Genomic DNA, 19,279 nt, shown 5'->3' with positions numbered 1-19,279 from the left:
TGATCCGCCCACCTCGGCCTCCCAAAGTGCCAGCATTACAGGCGTGAGCCACCGCGCCCAGCCCAGATGAATATTATATGATAGTAAGGACTTCCTTTATTTATATTTTATTTTATTTTACTTATTTATTTATTTTGAGATGGAGTCTCACTCTTGTCACCCAGGCTGGGTAGCAGTGGCGTGATCTTGGCTCACTGCTACCTCCGCCTCCCGGGTTCAAGCGATTCTCCTGCCTGGAGAATCCCTTGAGTAATCTGGGAATTCCTCCTGAGTAGCTGGGATTACAGGCATGCATCACCATGCCCAGCTAATTTCTGTATTTTTAGTAGAAACAGGGTTTCACCATGTTGGACAGGCTGGCCTCGAATTCCTGACTTCATGATCCACCCACCTTGGCCTCCCAAAGTGCTGGGATTACAGGTGTGAGCCACCGTGCCCGGCCAGTACTTATTTTCATTATAATGAGAACAATGACATTGTTTTATGTTAAACAAAGGATATGTGTTAGAGATATGTAATGAAGTATTCACATTTGCAATTATATAATTTCTCAGATTTGCTTAAATTCTTCCTCTGCTTTCTCCCCCTAGAAAAGTTAAGAAGAGGCTGGGCGCGATGGCTTACGCCTGTAATCCCAGCATTTTGGGAGGCCGAGGCGGGTGGATCACGAGGTCAAGAGATCGAGATCATCCTGGTTAACACAGTGAAACCCTGTCTCTACTTAAAATACAAAAATTAGCCAGGCGTGGTGGCAGGTGCCTGTAGTCCCAGCTACTCGGGAGGCTGAGGCAGGAGAATGGTGTGAACCCGGGAGGTGGAGCTTGCAGTGAGCTGAGATGGCACCACTGCACTCCAGCCTGGGTGACAGGGCGAAACTCCATCTCAAAAAAAAAAAAAAAAAAAAAAAAGAAAAGTTAAGAAGGGATAGATGAAATAAGAGCAGCAGAATATTGATAACTATTGAAACTGAATGATAGGTACATGGGAGTTCATATGTAATTCTAATTTTGTAAATGCAGTATCTAAAATTTTTCTTAATAAAGTTTTTTTGTTTTATTTTTAAATCAGAGGACTCGAATTTTGAGAATAGAAGCTGAGCAATATACAAGGTGTGGTTGAGACAAATAATTTCAACAAGAAAATCAGACTTGGAATCCACGTCTGAAATATAAAGTCTCAGTAAAAGAGCTTCAGGCTCAGAAATGCCTAGCAAGTAATGAGGAAAATTTTGAAGTAAAAACCAAAAAAAAAAAAAAAAAAAAAGCCTAGCAAAGTAATCAAAGAAGTTCTCTTTAGGCTGAAGGAATAAAAAGTGAAGAAAATTAGTGCCTACAGCTCTTTGGTTTTTATTTATTTGACCTCTTCAGATTTATGTATACAAATTTTGTGAGGTTTTCTTTTTTATTGAGAAAAGGTGTTGCTCTGTCACCAAGGCTGGAGTGCAGTGATGTGATCATGGCTCACTGCAACCTTGACCCCTTGGGTTCAAGAGATCCTCCCACCTCAGACTCCAGAATAGCTAGGACCACAGGCACACACCATCATGCCCAGCTAATTTATTTTTATATTTTGTAGAAATGAAGTTTCCCCATGTTGCCGAGGCTGGTCTCAAACTCCTGGGCTCAAATGATTCTCTTGCCTTGGCATCCCAAAATGCTGAGATTATAGATGTGAGCCCCCATACCCACCCAAAGTTTTAATACTATTTTCTTTCTTTTTTCTTTTTCTTTTTCTTTTTTTTTTTTTTGAGACAGAGTTTCACTCTTGTTGCCCAGGCTAGAGTGCAATGACACTATCTCGGCTGAATGCAACCTCCGCCTCCTGGATTCAAATGATTCTCCTGCCTCAGCCTCCCGAGTAGCTGGGATTACAGGTATGTGCCACCATGCCCAGCTAATTTTGTATTTTTAGTAGAGATGGGTTTCACCATGTTGACCAGGCTGGTCTTGAACTCCTGACCTCAGGTGATCCGCCCGCCTCCACCTCCCAAAGTGCTGGGATTACACGTGTGAGCCACTGCACCTGGGCTTAATACTATTTTTAACATAAAAGTAAATTGTTTTCCATGTTATATGAATTGAATATATCTAATCTAAAACATGAGTCTAAATCACTGTACATTAAAGACTTTCAAATTTGTCCAGCTCATAAAAATGTTCTCTGCAGTCTGTACTGTTTTATTAAGAGGTTGATGAGAGACTATAGCCTTGTTTTCTTATGATTTAAGCGTAAAAATACATCGCATATCAGCTAAATGACTGCAAATATCCCTCCATCCTTAAAACATTACAAAGATCAGACCGGGTACAGTGCCTCATGCCTGTAATCCCACCACTTCAGGAGGCCGAGGTGGGCAGATCACAATGTCAGGAGTTCAAGATCAGCCTGGCCAATATGGTGAAACCCTGTCTCTACTAAAAATACAAAAATTAGCTGGGCGTGCTGGCACATACCTGTAGTCTCAGCTGCACGGGAGGCTGAGGCAGGAAAATTTGTTGACCCAGAAGGCAGAGGTTGCAGTGAGCAGAGATCGTGCCACTGCACTCTAAAAAAAAAAAGAAGAAGAAAAAGAAATGTATTTTTGGCTGGGTGCAGTGGCTCACACTTGTAATCCCAGTACTTTGAGAAGCCAAGGAGGGAGGATCACTTGAGCTCAGGAGTTCAGGACCAGCCTGGGAAACATAATGAGACCTTATCTCTACAAAAAAAATTTTAAATTAGCTGGGTGTGGTAGTATGCACCTGTGGTCCAAGTTACTCAGGAGACTGAGATGAGAGGATTGCTTGAGTCTGAAAGGCAGAGGTCACGGTGAGCCAAGAACATGAAACTGAACCCCAGCCTGGGTAACGGAGTGAGACCCTGTCTCAAAAAAAAAAAAAAAAAAATGTGGCTGGGCGCAGTGGCTCATGCCTGTAATCTCAGAACTTTGGGAGGCTGAGGTGGACAGATCACTTGAGGTCAGGAGTTCAAGACCAGCCTGACTAACATGGTGAAACCCCATCTCTACAAAAAATAAGAAAATCAGCTGGGTGTGGTAGAGTGCACCTGTAATCCCAGCTACTTGGGTGGCTGAGGTGGGAGGATCACTTGAACCCAGGAGGCAGAGGTTGTGGTGAGCTGAGATCACACCACTGCACTCCAGCCTAGGCAACAGAGCAAGACTTGATCTCAAAACAACAACAACAACAACAACAAAAACGTATTTTGGCACTACCCATAGCGTCCTTCCAGATTTTATCTTTTAGGAGGAAGGACAGAGCAACAAAGGGCTGCCGATGACATGCAAGGGTCCTGGTGTAGATGTTGTTGATACCCCAAGTTGATCACCAGTTCCTACTACAGTACCATCTCCTCTGCCAAGGCCATCTTTCTTGACATCATCAGTAAATCAAATACTGACCAGGTCTGCTGGGGCTTCAGCCTCACAAGAGAGTAAGAATTCCACTAGGTTCTCAATCTTTTTTTTTTTCTTTTTTAGACAGAGTTTTGCTCTTGTTGCCCAGACTGGAATGCAATGGCGTGATCTCGGCTCACCACAACCTCTGCCTCCCGAGTTCAAGCAATTCTCCTGCCTCAGCCTCCCAAGTAGCTGGGATTACAGGCGTGAACCACGCCTGGCTAATTTTGTATTTTTAGTAGAGGCGGGGTTTCTCCATGTTGGTTAGGCTGGTCTCGAACTCCCGACCTCGGGTGATCCACCTGCCTCGGCCTCCCAAAGTGCTGGGATTACAGGTGTGAGCCACCGCACCTGGCCAGGTTCTCAATCTTTTACCCATTGGTTTATTGCACGCTTACTACATGCCAAACATTCCTGGAATCCCTGGGGAAGAAATGGTGAGCAAAGAGACATGGTTCCTGCCCTCATGAAGCTTATAGTCTAGTCAATGAGAGTTAAAAGCAAACTTTGGGCCTTCCAGTCCACAGACTTCTTCCTTCTCTCTCTTTCCATGCCTATGTTTTGAGTACCTATGAGGTTAGACACTAGCACACAAACAGTTAAGAGCTATGTGTAAATAACCATAGATAGGTCTACAAGAAAGTTTATTAAACTTTAGCAGTGGTAAACTCCAGATTTATTCATTCATTTGACAAAATGAACAGACAGTAACAGGGCTGGGGATGCAACTGTGACAGAAGTCCCTGCCCTCATGAAGCTGACATTCTAGTGGGGGAGACAAATAATAAGCACGATCACTAAGTGAACTCTGCACGATGTGAGCTAGAGATAAATGCTACAGAGGAAAAAAAATAGCAGAGAAGAAGGAGGAGGTTGACATTTTAGAGAAGATGGCCAGGAAGGGCCTCACAGAGAAGAGAACATTTAAGTATAGGCTTCCAGGAAGTAAGGGAGGAACCAGGCAGATATCTAGAGAACACAGAATACCGGAAGGAGATACAAAGGCCCTGACGTTGGAATGTTCCTGGGCATTTGAAGAAGCATAAAGTGGCCAGTGTGGCTAAGGCAGAGTAAGCAAGGAGGAAGGTGGGGGGAATAAAGTCAGAGTGATGGGGAGGGAAGGTATGGGTTGTGGGAAAGACTTTGCGTATTATTCTAAGTGAAATATGGCCAAGTGTGGCGGCTCACGTCTGTAATGCCAGCACTTTGGGAGGTGGAGGTGGGTGGATCACTTGAGGTCAGGAGTTTGAGACCAGCCTGGCCAACATGGTGAAACCTCATCTCTACCAAAAATATAAAAAATTAGCCGGGTGTGGTGGCAGTCGCTTGTAATCCCAGCTACTCAGGAGGCTGAGGCAGGAGAATTGCTTGAACCCAGGAGGCAGAGGTTACAGTGAGCTGAAATTGAGCCACTGCACTCCAGCGTGGGCGACAGAGCGAGACTCTATCTCAAAGAAAAAAAAAAAGAAATAAAAAGGCACTGGAGGCCAGATGCAGTGGCTCATGCCTGTAACCCCAGCACTTTGGGAGGCCGAGACAGGTGGATCACTTGAGGTCAGGAGTTGAAGACCGCCTGGTCAACATGGTAAAACCCTGTCTTTACTAAAAATAAAAAAAATCAGCTGGGCGTGGTGGCGTGTGCCTGTAATCCCTGCTACTTGGGAGGCTGAGGCACGAGAATCACTTGAACCCAGGAGGCAAAGGTTGCAGTGAGCCAAGATTGCACCACTGCACTCCAGCCTAGATGGGTAGGGGTTGAGAGAAAGGGAAGAGTCAAGGAAGATATCAATATTTTTGTCCTAGCATAGAATTACCATTAACGGTAGAATAGGTAGATATTTTGGAAGGGGTGAGAGCACTTTGGGACATGTTAAGTTGGAGATGTCTATGAAATATTCAAGTGAAGATGTCAAGAAGGCAGGAGGATATATGAACCTGGAGCTCATATAAACTGAGAAGCCTTAGGTAATGCTATACATGTGGAAGCCCCCACCATAAAGAAGGTATTGAAAAACATGTGGTTGGATGAAGTCAGCTCAAGAGTTGGGAAGGGGTCCAAAGACTAAGCCCTTGAGCACATCTCTAGTGGCATTTCGTATGTCTTTCACTGCTTAAAGTCCCTTTCTGTATTGTTTAAATGTATACAATGTGTCATTTTTCAACAAGCTATATAATTCTTTGGAAGAGAACAAGAGTAAAAGAATCCCTATCAGGAAACCATCATCAGCAAAGATAAATGTGCCCCATTCTCTGCAATCCAACATGATACATCCAGCAATCTGAAAGCAGAGCAATGGGAACACAGGAGACGGAACAGACTTTTTGCTTCATGCCTGCACTAAGCAAAAGTTTGGCACCCAAGGCTGGGCGCGGTGGCTCACGCTTGTAATCCCAGCACTTTGGGAGGCCGAGACGGGCGGATCACGAGGTCAGGAGATCGAGACCACGGTGAAACCCCGTCTCTACTAAAAATACAAAAAATTAGCCGGGCGTGGTGGCGGGCGCCTGTAGTCCCAGCTACTCGGAGAGGCTGAGGCAGGAGAATGGCGCGAACCCGGGAGGCGGAGCTTGCAGTGAGCCGAGATCGCGCCACTGCACTCCAGCCTGGGCGACAGAGCCAGACTCCGTCTCAAAAAAAAAAAAAAAAAAGTTTGGCACCCAAGTATGAAGCCATCCTTTATAAAGAAGTCACCAGAGACAGCTTAATCACTAAAACAAGTAGCTCCCCACATGAAATGATGTGAGATGCATTAGGGGAAAATCTCTCTTGTCCTAAGACAGTTCATGACCATCTTCTGGAAGCTTAATTCACCCCCCATGATAATGATGACAATGAAAAAAAGCAAAAGCAAAATTTGATTATATTTGTTATGTTCCAGGCATTGCATTTAAGTTCCTTATGTGTATTAGCTAATTGAGTCATCTCAACAAGCTTATGAGTTAGGAAATACTATTATCACCAACCCAGAAAACTGAGTTGTTGACACTTGGCCTGAGGTCTCACAGTTAATATATGGTGGAGCAAGGATTTGAATATGGATCATTTCACTCCTGAACCCATACTCTTCTTTTTTTTTCTTTTTCTTTTTTTTTAAGAAGGAGTTGCGCTCTTGTTGCCCAGGCTAGAGTGCAATGGCGTGATCTCAGCTCACCATAACCTCTGCCTCCTGGGTTCAAGTGATTCTCCTGCCTCAGCCTCCCAAGTAGCTGGAATTACAGGCATGCGCCACCATGCCCAGGTAATTTTTTGTTTTTTTTTTTTTTGTATTTTTAGTAGAGGACGGGGGAGAAAAGAACTAAAAATGTTCTACACACTTCTGGATGTAACACTTTTAGGTACCTTCGTTTTTTTGTTTTCTGCTCTATTGTTAATCACTTATAAGAGTCTGTTACGAATACTATGTGGGCAGAGAAAAAGTACAAATTTTACCTGCTTTACAATTCTTCCAGAGCTACTCTAGAAGCCACATCACTAAGTAGAAAAAAATCTTTCAGTGCACAATAAAAACTCAGCTTTAAGTCAATTTTCCCATCTTAAAAGTACTTACCATGGGCCTGACATGGTGGCTCATGCCTGTAATCCCAGCACTTTGAGAGGCCAAGAAGGGCGGATCACAAGGTCAGGGTATCAAGACCATCCTGGCCAATATGGTGAAACCTCATCTCTACTAAAAATACAAATATTAGCTGGGCATGGTGGTGCATGCCTGTAATCCCAGCTACTCGGGAGGCTGAGGCAGGAGAATCACTTGAACCTGGGAGGTGGAGGTTGCTGTGAGCCGAGATCATGCCATTGCACTCCAGCCTGGGGGACAAGAGCAAAACTCCGTCTCAAAAAAAAAAAAAAAAAAAGTGTAAGGATAGAAAAAAAATCATATGGTAAGGTTGCAAAGAGCAAAGATCTATGGGTAGCATGAATCTTCTTCTTCTTTTTTTTTTTTTTCTTTTTTTTGAGACAGGGTCTTGCTGTCACCCAGGCTGAAGTTCAGTGGCAGGATCTCGGCTTTCTGCAACCTCTGCCTCCCAGGCTTAAGGTATCCTCCCACCTCAGCCTCCTGAGTAGCTGAGACTACAGGCACGTGCCACCACAGCTGTCTAATTTTTTAAAAATTATTTTTTGGTAGAGACAGGGTTTAGGTTTCACCATGTTGCCCAGGCTGGTCTCTAACTCCTGGGCTCAAGCAATCCACCTGCCTGGCCTCCCAAAATGCTAGGGTTACAGGTGTCAGCCACCCTGCCCAGCCAAGAATGAATCTTCTGTGAAATTGTGAAGAAGGAAAAAGAAATTCATGCTAGTTTGCCTGTCGCAGCTTAAACAAACTGCAAAACTTTTGGCTGTAGAGTGTGATAAATGCTTAGTTAGGATGGAAAAAAACCTTAATTTTGGGGATGGGAAACGTACAGAAACTTACTCAGGTTCGGTATTATCTGCAGTTTCAGGCATCCAATGGGGGTTTTGGTAGTGTTCCCCATGGATAAACAGGGACTACTGTATAATTTTTTTAGATGATGTATATTTTTTTTTTTTTTTTTTTTTTTTGAGACGGAGTCTCGCTCTGTCACCCAGGCTGGAGTGCAGTGGCCTGATCTCGGCTCACTGCAAGCTCCGCCTCCCGGGTTCACGCCATTCTCCTGCCTCAGCTGCCCGAGTAGCTGGGACTACAGGTGCCCGCCACCATGCCTGGCTAATTTTTTGCATTTTTTAGTAGAGACAGGGTTTCACCATGTTAGCCAGGATGGCCTCAATCTCCTGACCTCGTGATCCGCCCGCCTCAGCCTCCCGAAGTGCTGGGATTACAAGCGTGAGCTACCGCGCCCAGCCAGATGATGTATAATTTAGCAACAAAAAGGGGCCTTGCTTGTGAATGTATAAGACAGCCCTATTCCGGAGTTAGAGAACTTCAAACCAAGCAGAATATGAGGAAGAAAATGAACATAAGAAAATGCTAGGCATGGTGGCTCATGCCTGTAATCCCAGCACTTTGGGAGGCCGAGGTGGGTGGATCACCTAAGGCCAGGATTTCAAGACCAGTCTGGCCAACATGGCAAGACCCTGTTTCTACCAAAAATACAGCAGTGAGCTGAGATTGCACCACTGCAGTCCAGCCTGGGCTACAGAGCAAGACTCTGTCTCAAAAAAAAATCCAAACTTTGAATCAACAGTTCTGATTTTGTGATAAGTATTTGAATTATGTCAAGGGTGATAGTAAACATATTCAAGAACCAGTACAACATGGCACTAACCAATCAGAATGGACATCCTGAATAACAAAAAATGTCCACCAGCTGGAAGCAACTGCTGTAGCCAGATCTCTGTGTTCCATTGAATGTCAGTTTTGAATTATGTAAATGTGATCATGATGTCAGATGTTCAAAAGTTGAAACTTCTAAATTTCATTAGCTTCCTTTATATTACTAAGCCAGTTACATTTAGTAAAATGTGTACTTTACATTTTTTCTTTTTTTTCCTGAGACGGAATCTCGCTCTGTCCTCCAGGCTGGAGTGCAGTGGTATGATCTCAGCTCACTGCAACCTCCACCTTCCAGGTTCAAACGATTCTCCTGCCTCAGCCTCCTGAGTAGCTAGGATTATAGGCATATGCCACCATGCCTGGCTAATTTTTGTAGTTTTAGTAGAGATGGGGTTTCACCATGTTGGCCAGAATGGTCTCTATCTCTTGACCTCGTGATCCACCCGCCTCAGCCTCCCAAAGTGCTGGGATTACAAGCGTGAGCCACCGCACCTGGCCAATGTGTACTTTCTTAAAAAAGAAATCAGCTCAGTTTTCTTGGCTTTAGCTTTTTTTTTTTTTTGAGACAGAGTTTCGCTCTTGTCACTCAGGCTGGAGTACAATGGCACAATCTTGGCTCACTGCATCCTCTGCCTCCCAGGTTCAAGTGATTCTCCTGCCTCAGCCTCTTGAGTAGCTGGGATTACAGGCACCTGCCACCACGTCCAGCTAATTTTTTGTATATTTATTTATTTATTTATTTTTGAGATGGGGTCTCACTCTGTTGCCCAGGCTGGAGTGCAGTGGCACGATCTCTGCTCACTGCAAGCTCCGCCTCCCAGGCTCATGCCATTCTCCTGCCTCAGCCTCCCGAGTAGCTGAGACTACAGGTGCCTGCCACCACGCCTGGCTAATTTTTTTGTATTTTTAGTAGAGACGTTGTTTCACCATGTTCGCCAGGATGGTCTCTATCTCCTGACCTCGTGATCCGCCCACCTCGGCCTCCCAAAGTGCTGGGATTACAGGCGTGAGCCACTGTGCCCGGCCCAATTTTTGTTTGTTTGTTTGTTTGTTTTGTTTTGTTTTGTTTTTTTGAGACGGAGTCTGGCTCTGTCACCCAAGCTGGAGTGCAGTGGCGCAATCTCGGCTCACTACAAGCTCCGCCTCCCGGGTTCACGCCATTCTCCTGCCTCAGCCTCTCTGAGTAGCTGGGACTACAGGCGCCTGCTACCACGCCCGGCTAATTTTTTGTATTTTTAGTAGAGACGGGGTTTCACCGTGGTCTCAATCTCCTGACCTCGTGATCCGCCCACCTCGGCATCCCAAAGTGCTGGGATTACAAGCATGAGCCACCGCACCCGGCCTGTATTTTTAATAGAGATGGGATTTCATCATGTTGGCCAGGCTGGTCTTGAACTCCTGACCTCAAGTGATCCTCCTACCTCAGCCTCCTAAAGTGCTGGGATTACAGGCGTGAGCCACCATGCCTGGTGGCATTAGCTTTTTTTATAAAGTTCAATTCCCTAGTTTGAGACCTTTATCCAAGTTGCTTTGCCTCCAACGCAAAACTTATTTCTATACATCTTTCCGTCTGCACCAAATTATGTGTTCTAAGTTGCTCAGCTTTTCTCAGACTTCTTCATTTAGAAAAAGTGTGTGTCACTGGGGTGGTGGTTCACGCTTGCAATCCCAGCACTTTGGGAGGCTAAGGCAGGTGGGTCACTTGAGGTCAGGAGTTTGAGACCAGCATAGCCAACATGGTAAAACCCTGTCTGTACTAAAAATACAAAAAAATTTGCCAGGCATGGTAGTGAGTGCCTGTAATCCCAGCTACTCTGGAGGCTGAGGCAGGAGAATCACTTGAACCCAGGAGGCAGAGGTTGCAGTGAGATGAGATCGTGCCATTGCACTCCAGCCTGGGCAACAGAGTGAGACTCTGTCTCAAAAAAAAAAAAAAAAAAAAAAAAAAAAAAAAGAAGAAGAAGAAGAAGAAGAAAAAGAAAAAGAAAAAGAAAAAAGAAAAGAAAAAATAAGTGTCTCCAGAAATAGTACTACTTGAGAGCTGACAATTCCAATCTCATTGATTATATTCTTGGCTGTATTTGGCACACAGCTGACTAGATACCTGCAGCAAATCATCACCAAGAAAGAAAGAAAGGCAAGATTCATCAAGTTATGATGAATTTGTTTTAGACGAAGAACAACTGGGGCCAGGTGTGGTGGCTCACACCTATAATCCCAGAACTTTGGGAGGCTGAGGTGGGTGGATCACTTGAGCCCAGGAGTTCAAGACCAGCCTGGGCAACATGGCAAAACCCCATCTCTACAAAAAATACAAAAAATTAGCCCAGTGTGGTGGTGTGTGCCTGTAGTCCCAGCTACTTTGGAGGCTGAGGTGGGAGGATCGCTTGAACCCAGGAGGTGGAAGTTGCAGTGACTCAAGATCATGCCACTGCACTCCAGCCTGGGCAGCAGAGCAAGGCTTGTCAAAAACAAACAAAACAAAAAACAAAAAACAAAAACAAAAACAAAAAAACTTTTAATTCTAAACAAACTCACTTTTTAAGTTTTGTTTTGTTTTTAGTTAAAGCTTATTTAGTTTTTATACCATTGCCATAATAAAGCATTTATGTTTCACTTTTTAAAAAGACTAATAAAAGGAAATACTTTTTGGTTATCCCTTAAGAGAAAAAAGGATTCCCCAAATAATCTTACAATTCCAAACAAGTAACACTAGGAATACCCTCATATACAATTACAGCACAGACACACCAGGCACGGTGGCTCACGCCTGTAATCCCAACTCTTTGGGAGGCCAAGGTGGGCAGATAACTTGAGCTCAGGAGTTTGAGATCAGCCTGGGCAACACGGCAAAATCCCGTCTCTACAAAAAATACAAAATTTGGCAGGGTGTGTTGGCGTGCACCTGTGGTTCTAGCTACTTGGGAGGCTGAGGTGGGAGGATCACTTGAGCCCGGGAGGCAGAGGTTGCAGTGAGCCGAGATCGCAGTACTGCACTCCAGCCTGGGTGACAGAGTGAGACCCTGCCTAAAAACAAACAAAAAACAATTATGGTGCAGAGAGTTAGAACTGGTCAAACTCAGTTCAACTCAGGCAAATCTACATGCAATTGAGAACTGCCCAGATTAGTATAGATACGGATTCAGCCAGACAAGAATCTAGTTCCCTAAGGAAAGCACAATATTATGAAATTCAGGGCCTTATATTTCCCTCTTTTCCTTGCTTCAAGAGTAGTCCATGGACAATGCTCACAATATAATGTTAAATCAGTTTTAAAAACTAAAATTGAAACATAAACCTATATATTAATATACCTGTGTCTACACACTTGTGTATGTTACATATAGTTACATACACAGGGACTGAAAGGAGAGACACCACAATTCTTATGTCTAGATCTGGAGATAAATGTGATTGCTTTGCCCTGGGAGATGGTAACCCTGCTGAATACATCTGTTGGCAGGAGACAAAGTATGTGATGGTGGTGCTGAAAGATCTCAAATGCCCAATTTGTTACAATCTGTTTGATGATCCTTGAGTTTTGGCTTACTTGCACAACTTCCGGGAAAAAAAATGCTTAGAAGGCATGTGATGGTTAATACTGAGAATCAACTTGATTGAAGGATACAAAGTATTGATCCTGGGTGTGTCTGTGAGGGTGTTGCCAAAAGAGATTAACATCTGAGTCAGTGGGCTGAGGAAGGCAGACCCACCCTTGATCTGGTGGGCACAGTTTAATTAGATGCCAGCAAATATAAAGCAGGCAGAAAAATGTGAAAAGGAGAGAGGGGCCTAGCATCCCAGCCTACATCTTTCTCCCGAGCTGGATGCTTCCTGCCCTCAAACATCAGACTCCAAGTTCTTCAGTTTTGGGACTCGGACTGGCTCTCCTTGCTCCTCAGCTTGCAGACAGCCTGTTGTGGGACCTTGTGATCATGTAAGTTAATACTTAATAAACTCCCATATATAAAAACTATTAGTTCCGCCCCTCTAAGAGAACTCTAATACAAGGTAGCTTAAAGGAGAATGTGCAGAATTCATTGTGGAGACTATCTCCATTCAGTCAAGTGCCCTGGGGTGCTGTAAGGAAACTTCAGCAACTGGAGTCAACAGCCTGTAGGTTAATTACTCCCTGAAGGGTTTGAGGAAAATATAACAAGATCAAGATCTCTTCTAAAATGCCAGTGTTCAAAGGACATCTGGAGTATCTCCCAGCATTCTCCGGCTGACTGATATACAGCTAATCTGTGGAATCCGTGCTACTGGTGTTGACCACACCAAGCATTGTCTTCTGTTCTATTGAAGAAGTTCATGCTCAGAAAAGAAATGGCTATGCCTTTGAATCCCTCTTCTAGAGTTTTGAGAACTGGCGTTGGGGAGATGTTCTTTCTCGCTTGAATACCATGGAGACTAGCAAGTTACTGATTAAAATATTTAAGTAAAGTACTAAAGAATTGAAATAAAGGCCGGGTGCAGTGGCTCACACCTTTAATCCCAGCACTTTGGGAGGTCAAGGCGAGTGGGTCACTTGAGGTCAGGAGTTCAAGACCAGCCTGGCCAACATGGTGAAACCTTGTCTCCACTAAAAATACAAAAATTAGGTCGGGCGCAGTGGCTCACGCCTGTAATCCCAGCACTTTGGGAGGCTGAGGGGGGTGGATCACAAGGTCAGGAGACTGAGACCACCCGGGTGAACACGGTGAAACCCTGTCTCTACTAAAAGTACAAAAACAAAATTAGCCGGGCGCGGTGGCGGGCACCTGTAGTCCCAGCTACTTGGGAGGCTGAGGAGGGAGAATGGCCTGAACCCGGGAGGCAGAGCTTGCAGTTAGCCGAGATGGCGCCACTGCACTCCAGCCTGGGCAACAGAGTGAGACTCCGTCTCAAAAAAAAAAAAAATTAGCCAGGCACGGTGGCATGCACCTGTAGTACCAGCTACTTGGGAGGCTGAGGCAGGAGGATCACCTGAAACCAAGAGGCGAAGACTACAGTGAGCTGAGATTGTGCCACTGCACTCCAGCCTGGGCGACAGAACGAGACTCTATCAAAAAAAAAAAAAAAATTAAATCAAGTGAATTGGATCCAAAAAATAAAAAATTAAACTTTTTTTTTTTTGAGATGGAGTTTTGCTCTTGTTGCCCAGTCTGGAGTGCAATGGCACAATCTCAGCTCACTGCAACCTCCACCTCCTAGGTTCAAGTGATTCTCCTGCCTCAGCCTCCCCTGACCTCAGGTGACACACCCGCCTCCGCCTCCCAAAGTGCTGGAATTACAGGCATGAGCCACTGCACCCAGCCTCAAAAAATGAAACTTAAAGTTAGGCAAACCACTGATCCAGAGATCAACAAACTCAACACCGTCTTGCAGGAGCAATGAATGGCCTTAACATTGCTGAAGCTATCAAAGTCATGTCAGAACCCGTCATGTGCTGCAACAGATGCAGGAATTCTGGGAGGTAATCAAGAAAACCCCTTTACCTCCCTCTAATTTGCCCACAAGTTCCCTAATGAAGAACTTTGATACCAGTCAGTGGGAGGACATAAAACTAGTAGTTGTGCATACATGTTCTTTGCCTCAACACATTGGCACATTCATTAACAAGATTCCCTGGAGCTTTTTTTTTTTTTTTTTTGAGACGGAGTCTCACTCTGTCGCCCAGGCTGGAGTGCAGTGGTGCAATCTCGGCTGCAGTGCAACCTCCGCCTCCCAGGTTCAAGCGATTCTCTTGCCTCACCCTCCCAAGTAGCTGAGATTACAGGCGTGTGCCACTGTGCCTGGCCTGTTTATTTTTTGAGCCTCACTCTCAAAATTTTGAGACGCTGCCTCCTAGGTTCAAGCATTTCTCCTGCCTTAGGCTCCCGAGTAGCTGTAGCTACAGGTGTGTGCCACCACGCCTAGCTAGTTTTTGTATTTTTAGTAGAGATAGGGTTTTGCCATGTTGGCCAGGCTGGTCTTGAACTCCTGGCCTCAAGCAATCTGCCTGTCTCGGCCTCCAAGAAAGTGCTGGGATTACAGGCGTGAACCACTGTGTCCGGCCGTCTACAAATAATTTTAAAATTAGCCTGGCATGGTGGTACATACCTATGGTCCCAGCTACTCATCAGACTGAGGCAGGAGGATCGTCTAAGCCCAGGAGGTTGAGGCTGCTGTGATCATGCCACTGCACTCCAGCCTGCACAACAAACCAAAACTCTGTCTCAAAAAAAAAAAAAGAAAAGAAAAAAATTATATTAAGAGGAAAATAAAAAAGAAAAACATATTTGTATATATATATACAGTTCCATTTGATCCCAGCAACACCTGTGTGTTTGTATTTTTGCATTTTACAGCTGAGAGAATTGAGGCTCTGGTGGATTAAATGGCTTGCCCATGGTCACATGATTAGGAGTAATTGGTAGAATTGGAACTTGAGGCCAAACTTTCCGGCTGCAAATTCCTATGTTTTTTTTTTTTTTTTAACCACATTATGCCACAGAATGAACAAGTAGAATCATGTTGGAAAGGTAACAAATGTAACCTCTCCCAGGCCAATCCACTGAGACAAATAAAGTCGTTCTACTTTGTAGGCCGGGCACGGTGGCTCACGCCTGTAATCCCAGCACTTTGGGAGGCCGAGGCGGGTGGATAATGAGGTCAGCAGATCGAGACCATCCTGGCTAATACGGCGAAACCCCATCTCCACTAAAAATACAAAAAATTAGCTGGTCGTGGTGGCGGCTGCCTGTAGTCTCAGCTACTTGGGAGGCTGAGGCAGGAGAATGGCGTGAACCCAGGAGGTGGAGCTTGCAGTGAGCTGAGATTGCACCGCTGCACTCCAGCCTGGGTGACAGAGCAAGACTCCATCTCGAAAAAAAAAAAAAAAAAAAAAAAAAAACAACTTGTGTTATCAATTGATGACTGAGTCCTGAGGAAATGGTCTTTTCACAAGCTGGGAAAACCTGTGAGCCTCCAAATTACGTATGCTGTCTGTCCGCCATACCCTAACAAGTGATGTTTACCATCTAATCATGAATAGAGAGTTACTCTGTTACTGCAAAACATGCTGACATGAGACTACATTTGGATCTCAGATAAACACAAGGCCCAGTGCTTGAAAGGGGGCATGGCTAAGTCCAAAGTAGGAAAATGTTCTTTGCATTAGACAGCTCAGGGAAAAGAAATCATGGTAATACCAGACTTGTTTCAGATAAATGCTGAGCCACCGTTACACCAATACCAACATCAGCACACATTTATTGTGTGCCCAGGTAATAGAACTGTGTTACAAATAGAACTCTGGAGAAATAGAAGGTCAGGATTATTATCTCCTTTCAAAAAAACAGTAAACTTCAGTAAGACAGGGCTAATTTGTTTTATATCAAATCACTCAGGTGTTTTGTTTAAATTTCTTCATTTGTAAAAAGAGGGTAATATTTATCTGGGTAATATGTGTCCCCAGATTGTCAGGATAAAATAAAAGAACATGTGGACATTCAGTTTAAAATATATATGTATAGTTTTTTTTGAGAGAGTCTCACTCTGTTGTCCAGGCTGCAGTGGTGTGATCTTGCCTCCTGGGTTCAAGTGATTCTCCTGCTTCAGCCCCCAGAGTAGCTGGGATTACAAGCATGTGCTACAACGCCTGACTAATTTTTTTTTCCTATTTTTAGTAGAGACAGGATTTTGCCATGTTGGCCTGGCTGGTCTTGAACTCCTGACCTCAGATGATCTGCCCGCCTCAGCCTCCCAAAGTGCTGGGATAACAGGTGTGAGCCACTGCGCCCGGCCTACAGTTTAAAATTTACAAGGGCTGTTTATACCATCAATGTCATCCTCATTGTTCATGGTCATAATAATGGATACCAATGGGTTTGCATAAATTTCATGTGTTTCAATACTTTCCTTAGGTCTTTATTGTCTAAATAATGCACAAACATCTTCAAGACCCTGCTAAAGAAGCCCAAAAATCAATTTGAAAGTGAGCAACAGCTACCTTCCTACTAATAGATGATGATAAATCAACAGGGCTGTTAACTGTAGACTCAGGGAACTGCAGTTAATTAACATATGCAATTTTATTTCACCTGAACCTTTCTCATAATCAGAGATCATCAGTTTTTCAGTTTATTGAGGGGTTAATGACTCATGTGACCCATAGGAATGAGGAAAGAGCAGAGGGCAACAGAAAACAAGTTGAACTTAAGAAAAACAACACTCAGCACTACCCCTGCTCCTGAGTGTACTCTGACTTGAGCTGTCACCTGATGGAAGGAATAGCATTGTGTGTGCATGTTTGAAAAAAGGTAAAGGAGCCGGGCGCAGTGGCTCACGCCTGTAATCCCAGCACTTTGGGAGGCCGAGGCTGGCAGATCACGAGGTCAAGAGATCGAGACCATCCTGGCTAACACAGTGAAACCCCGTCTCTACTAAAAATACAAAAAATTAGCCAGGCATGGTGGTGGGCGCCTGTAGTCCCAGCTACTCGGGAGGCTGAGGCAGGAGAATGGCCTGAACCCGGGAGACGGAGCTTGCAGTGAGCCAATGGGTGACAGAGTGAGATCCATTAAAAAAAAAAAAAAAAAAAAAAAAGAAGATAAAGGGCCTTCCAGTTTGCCAGAGGTCAAATTAATAGTTTGACAATTTAGTGATAGTAAAATTCTCTGCCTTTGTGGAGAGAAGTCCAGTAATCTGGACATCTGGACAGAGTCTCGCTCTGTCGACCAGGCTGGAGTGCAGTGGCGAGATCTTGGCTCACTGCAACCTCTGCCTCCTGGGTTCAGGAGAGTCTCCTGCCTCAGCCTCCTGAGTAGCTGGGATTACCAGTGCTCACCACCACGTCCGGCCAATTTTTGTCTTTTTAGTAGGCATGGGGATTTGCCATATTGGTCAGGCTGGTCTTGAACTCCTGACCTCGTGATCCGCCAGCCTTGGCCTCTGAAAGTGCTGGGATTACAGGCGTGAGCCACCGTGCCCATCCTGGGCATTGTTTTACATTTAAACCTTCAGAAACTTTTTAAAATTTAAACTTTTTATTTTGAGACAATGGTAGATTCACATGTAATTCACACATTGTAAGAAACAATACAGAGAAATCTGGAGTACCATATCCCCTACCTTTCCCCAAAGGTGTAGTTGAATATCACAACCAGGATCTCGATATTGATAGTCAAGATATAGAACAGACTTTGCAAACTTTTTTTTTTTTTTGAGATGGAGTCCCACGTTGTCACCCAGGCTGGAGTGCACTGGTGCAATCTCGGCTCACTGAAACCTCTGCCTCCCAGGTTCAAGCAATTCTCCTGCCTCAGCCTCCAGAGTAGCTGGGATTACCGGCTCTCGCCACCATGCCTGTCTAATTATTTTTATTTTTTATTTTTTTTGAAACGGAGTTTCGCTCTTGTCGCCCAGGCTGGAGTGCAATGGCACGATGTCAGCACACTGCAACCTCTGCCTCCTGGGTTCAAGCAATTCTCCTGCCTCAGCCACCCGAGTAACTGAGATTACAGGCACCCACCACTACACCCAGCTAATTTTTGTATTTTTAGTAGAGATGGAGTTTCACCATGTTGGCCAGGCTGGTGTCAAACTCCTAACCTCAGGGGATCCCACCCACCTCAGCCTCCCAAAGCACCAGGATTTCAGGCATGAGCCCCCGCGCCTGGCCAATTTTTGTATTTTTAGTTGAGACAGGGTTTCACCATGTTGGCCAGGCTGGTCTTGAACTCCTGGCCACGAGTGATCCGCCCACCTCAGCCTTCCAAAGTGCTGGGATTACAGGCATGAGTCACCGTGCCCTTCCAGTCTTTGGAAACATTTAAAATGAGTTGATCACTGTCATAATTATTACCACATTCTCTCAAGTCAGAAACATTCCTTTAAATTCCAAAATTGCTAAGTGAAGTCTTAGGTGATGTACTGCCTTGAGGACTGTGCAGTGATCTGAGAGGCAGCTTGCCATGCTGCCTAGAATATTTACTCACATTTTTTGCGGAGTTATAGGCGATTTATAACTAGTTGCAAATTAACTACAAAGTTAACTTTGCAGGTAGAGCTGAACATTTCATCACAGGACACAACAGCTCACAAGTCACCTTGCTGAGCAAGCTTCTCAGAGAAAGTTATTAGTATTACGAATGGCTCCAGTTTTTCCACACTCAATTTATTCATTCAGCAAGCCTCCTGTAAGGAACTTCTGGCCACTCAGCAATGGCCTGAATGCACTTGCTTCTCTGTGGACCAGTTCCCCAGATATGACTCTTACAGTGCAAATAAGGGTTAGCTTTCCTTCAGTTTATTCCAATGGTCATTCTTTCTACTGTAACCTTTAAGAGTTCTGCAGGAAGTTTTTGACAAAAACTGGCAAGTGTCTGAGGAAATATACAAGAGATGGAGATCCCCCTCCCCAAAGGAAATAGTAGTCACTTACAGAGAAATTGTAAGACCTCCTTCTAAATAAAATATTAATGAATTTTCAAGGGAAATCCCTTTTGGAATCTGGCAAGGTCATATAACATTAAAAGCAGGTGGAAATGAGGACACAGAATTGTTCAGAGAAGTAGCTAAAAGAGAAGCTTGAGAATTGCCTATCTCTACATTTGGATATCTAGAAAAGCTTTTGAAAAGTAACCTAAGGCCAGGCATGGTGGCTCAC

At 44.5% G+C, this 19,279-nt stretch overlaps 1 protein-coding gene and 1 pseudogene across 1 annotated transcript in view; one reads left to right on the top strand and one right to left on the bottom strand.

The window, feature by feature from the left end:
• Window positions 1–14,747, bottom strand: part of AP1G1 (adaptor related protein complex 1 subunit gamma 1) — a 110,977-nt gene extending 96,230 nt beyond the window's left edge. The window contains exon 1 of the mRNA XM_058441177.1: window positions 14,731–14,747. The gene's annotated coding sequence lies outside the window, so the exon portion shown is untranslated. The remainder of the gene's footprint in view (window positions 1–14,730) is intronic.
• On the top strand, window positions 12,128–13,091 carry LOC116470614 (E3 ubiquitin-protein ligase TRIM13-like; annotated as a pseudogene).
• Window positions 14,748–19,279: the final 4,532 nt, after the last annotated feature.

Source organism: Hylobates moloch, unplaced genomic scaffold (assembly GCF_009828535.3).
Source record: "Hylobates moloch isolate HMO894 unplaced genomic scaffold, HMol_V3 SCAFFOLD_6, whole genome shotgun sequence".
NCBI lineage: Eukaryota > Metazoa > Chordata > Mammalia > Primates > Hylobatidae > Hylobates > Hylobates moloch.
The sequence above is the reverse complement of the archived record's forward strand: the minus strand, read 5'-3'. Positions and strand labels throughout refer to the sequence as shown.